The 4,338-nt window shown below is 48.8% G+C and overlaps 1 long non-coding RNA gene and 1 pseudogene across 1 annotated transcript; both read right to left on the bottom strand.

Moving 5' to 3' along the window:
• Window positions 1–1,457: 1,457 nt before the first annotated feature.
• LOC109508387 (uncharacterized) lies at window positions 1,458–2,145 on the bottom strand. The gene is made up of 3 exons (XR_002166652.1): window positions 1,899–2,145; window positions 1,583–1,702; window positions 1,458–1,511 (listed from the first exon to the last, which is right to left on the bottom strand). It is a non-coding gene; the product is annotated as an uncharacterized LOC109508387 (long non-coding RNA).
• Window positions 2,146–2,301: 156 nt separating this feature from the next.
• Window positions 2,302–4,338, bottom strand: part of LOC109508314 (glycogen phosphorylase, muscle form-like) — a 13,239-nt pseudogene continuing 11,202 nt past the window's right edge.

Below are 4,338 nucleotides of genomic sequence, written 5' to 3'. Positions count from 1 at the left end.
GTCCGCCTTGTTGCCGGCGTACTCCTTGAAGCTTTGGTAGGGCTGCATGAAAGCCAACGCGTCACCGTGCCGGCTGTCATCCGCCATCGCCTCCGTATCGCGGGCGCCGGCCGTCCACGTCAGGGCGTTGCCGCTAGACCCCTCAGCTTCTGACTCGGTCTCTGGAAGCGAGGACAGAGCGTTGTTTTCTTTGACTTTGGAAGTCCAATGATAGTGGATGCTGCTATCTCTCGGTCAGGGGATGGTGGTGCCCTTATACGTTTTGTCCATTGGTGTTTGGAAGTACAGTGAAACCCCTCTACAACGAAACCTACATGGGCGAAAATACCCCCAAGTGTGAAAAAATCTTAATGCATTAACACCATTCCCACTTTCCTGCCCCACATATGACGAAAAAAAACCCTGTTGCGTTATATGAAATCTTTTTCTCTGCTCTTGCCTCACGGCGAGATTCACTACAACGAAGTCTCATCCAACAGCGACCTCTACTGCTTCATTAGGAAACGGCAACAGCAACACCACACTGGTTTACACATGCGCAGTAGTCCAGGAAGTATTTGTTTTTGTTAGTTTCAGACGCAGCAAGAACGTTGCATTGCTATAATGGCTACAAAACGGACCTTTGGATGTCAAGCAGCTAAGACAAGAAGTGATCAAAATGAAAGACGGAGGAAGCAAAATAAAAGACATTATCCAAGAAATTGATGTCAGTGAAAGTGAATGCTGATCGTAAATTTCGCAATTTCTTTCCCTTTTTTCTTTCTACACTGACTATATGAAGTGTCAAATAAGTGTACATTCATACTTATGCACTATTGGAATAAAAATATAGAGTACACATGCGTTCGTTTGTGTGTGTGTGTGTGTGTGTGTGTGTGCGCGCGTTTACATCTGAGATCAAATTTGCTACAGTGAAAAACCCCCTGTTGTGAAAAATTTCTTGCTGCAAACATGATTTCATTGTAGAGGAGTTTCACTGTATCGCGATTTTCCTTTGAAGCGGGTTCTCAATAGGGTTGGAGTCAGAACATGAGTTTGCCTGTATAGTTGTTCCGCTTATCCTCAGGAGGGTGATGAAAACGTTTGTGTGAATGCCGGACATGCCCAAGATTCCCACCGTTCCACATTTTGCCTTAAGAAAATCCTCCAGAAGTGCCTGCATCTGTCCGCTTTTCACCTTCAGCTCAGTGAGGACATTTTTTTTTCTTCATGCATTTCACATTGGCGACTTGCCAAATGAACTCTTTGAGTAGCGGACCTGATCCATCCCACATTCCTGAAGCAAATGTAACTCATCCGACTTCAAAACGTTCTGCTCGTGCTGGACATTTTGGGAACTATTCCAAAATTAGGCATTTCACAACGAGTCCAAATTTTCCAAATTTCCACTTTGCAACAGCAGAAAAAAAAAAAAGTAGACTCACGCGTGACATTCGGACGATTATTTGCGATCTTCCCCCGGCACCAGCCCAGCCAGTGGTTCACCTCCCATTCGGACCATCGAGTCGGATCTGGCGGGAGGGAGGACAAGCGGCGTCCCGCAAATGGGGCGGATGCGCACGGCGACGATTTGGTCTTTCACCTTGGGGGAAACGGTGAGTGAGCCTCTCCTGGGTGAAACCGGCAAAACTGGCTCTCAGAGCCTGGCACAGAACCTCCTTGCTGGTCGGGGTGAGAGGGGGGACCTCCAGGGGGTCCATCTCTGTCACAAAAAAAAAAAAATTCGATGTGAATGCAGGTTATTTACATATCAAATATTGTGTTTTGAATAAATCCCGTCTTTGCGGCTCGGTAATCATCATGCAGCCGTTAATGAGGTGAACAATTAAAAGCTTTCAATTCTTGGTGACTGAGTATTTTCAACGCACAATTATGACTGAAAAAGAAATCAATCTTACCGTAAGCGCCGCAATCCATAGCGGTGTGTGAGGAGACCTCAAATGGAAGGAGGCGGCGAGGGGCTGTCGTTAGTTGTTTTGTTTTTTTTTTTTTATGTGATTGGCAACAGGGGACGGGAGGGGTCTTGTGCCGATTGACAACTGTCAATCACCGAGTGGGCGGGGCAGTTGGCAGATGCATTTGGGGAAGGGCATGCCGCTTAGAGTTCATTTTAAAAAAATTCAGCATGGGATCAAATCATGAGTCCCCCCACAATTATTGGACCGTAAAAGAGTTCATTTTAAAAAAATTCAGCATGGGATCAAATCATTAGTCCCCCCCACAATTATTGGACCGTAAAACATCCCTCACACACACACACACACACACACACACACACACACACACACACACAGAGCTGTGGACGAGACTTGCCATTTATTGACAAAGACAAACATGGACAGAAATTGCAAATGACCGCTTCAGTGTCAGATGTGCTCGTGGTTACAGTGCATGGACAGAAATGGTCGTTTGAATACGCGAGACGAGACGGAAAACATATTTTCGTTGCTAATGTTACGTTCGAACAACAGCGTGCAGGGGACGATGACTGGAAGACGTACAGCAGACTTTTCATCACAGTGGAGACCTTTTCTGGGGTGTCAGTGTTGGTTTGGGGCCCTGGAGTGGGTGTGCGTGCGCGCGGGTGGTCCCAGTCAAGATGTCAGTAGGAGTGAGCACGTTTTCTAGAGCTGCAACAGTGAGAGGCTACGTGGTTTTAGGGGCGGAAGGGGCGCGGGGGTTTACGTGCACTTTAGCGGGGGTCGTCCGGGGCGGCGATCTTCTCCAAGCTGGGCTCCATGCTCCAGATCTCCCTGGCGTACTGGGAAATGGTGCGGTCGCTGGAGAATTTACCCGAGGCCGCGATGTTACGGATCACCATCTTGGTCCACTCTTTAGGGTTCTGGCAACACAAAAAGTGTGGCTCCATTTCAAAGACAAAACTTTTTTTTTTTTTTTTGCTCCTCCCACAAAGTCTCATTGACTTTAAGGACCGGTCACAGCACCACCCGACTCCTGAATTGCTGGCATACAAATTGTGAGGTAGGGCTGTACTCTTTTGAAATAAGCAAATTGCAATTTTTTTTTTTTGTTTACTCAATATTTCAATTGTACAGAACCCCAGACATGACATTTGGGGCGGGGGTGGGGGGTGGGGGAGAACCCAAACTACTTTGTGCACACGTGTACAGAACCCCAGACATGACATTTGGGGCGGGGGGACCCAAACTACTTTGTGCACACACTGTGACTATTATGTGCGCACAAAATAGAGAGTGCGCACTAAGTAGCCGTGGCTCCTTGCGGGTCACTTGAATGGGAAAACCGAACGCACCTTCTTTCAAAGTTGAAAGGTCAAAGGTGTCGTGATTCTGTTCTTGTGTGTCTCCAGCAGGTGGCAGAGGAGGGCCTTCCCTCCAGCCTGCCGCCAATACTACTTACTCACTGGACACTTGAAGAGGCTTTTGAGAGCCAGCTCGCTTTCCCGGCCTTGGACATGGCGATCGCTTTTATTGGTGGGCAACTGCAACGCTCTGGGTGGGATCGTGGTCACCCGGTGGATGTACACCAAACGAAAACGTTTGGTCTTAATATCACGACTTAATGTTGCCGTAAAATAAAAACGTCGGCTACAATAATTTGTGGGTTTTTGAATGCACTGATGAGGTCAGCGAGTAGCGGGTCTGTGAAGGGGCGCTCCATTTGTTTACCATCTTGTCCAATAAGGGATCAGCGCTACTTCATGTCCACGCTGTAACCGTCTCGTGTGCACAAACTAGTAGTAGTTGGTGCACCCAAATTTGTCCCCCCCTCCCCCCTCATCCCCCTGCATTGGACCGGAGCAGAAAGGCGTCACGGTTTTGCCACCCCTGCTCTAGGCTGGGTGAAGGCCGCATTTGGCTACTGACCTTGTAGAGAGCGCTCACTCTCTCCTGGCATTTGATGTAATCCTCGTAGTCGGCGAACACCTTGAACCTGCGGCGTGACACACACACACAAATCTCGGGTGAGATGATCTGCCACGGACAGTGCTTAAAATAGAGCAGGAAGGCGGCACGGGTCGGGCCGGGACCTGTCGTGGTGCATGAGCATGTTGACCAGATCCTGGAAGAGGTCCACCTGCTGCGGGCTGAACACGCCCGCTGCGATCTGAGACACAGCCTGCTTCAGCTCAGGGATGCGATTGTAGTACGACATTGCGTCGTATCTGGAAAAAGATGGAGCGACACTAAGATAAAAGCCCTCGCTTCCGTCATCGACTTCCATCTCAGACGATGGCTTGTTTGCATCTCGACAACTGCCACTCAGTGTTGCCAGTTTCACTACGAACAACCCTGAGCAGATGCGCCACGGGTTCTCGATCGGGTTCAAGTCAGCTGATGACGCTGGCCCCATCAT

This window comes from Hippocampus comes, unplaced genomic scaffold (assembly GCF_001891065.2).
Source record: "Hippocampus comes isolate QL1 unplaced genomic scaffold, H_comes_QL1_v1.1 scaffold48, whole genome shotgun sequence".
In the NCBI taxonomy this organism is placed as follows: Eukaryota; Metazoa; Chordata; class Actinopteri; order Syngnathiformes; family Syngnathidae; genus Hippocampus; species Hippocampus comes.
Note: the sequence above shows the minus strand (reverse complement) of the source record. Positions and strands in the feature narration are given on the sequence as shown.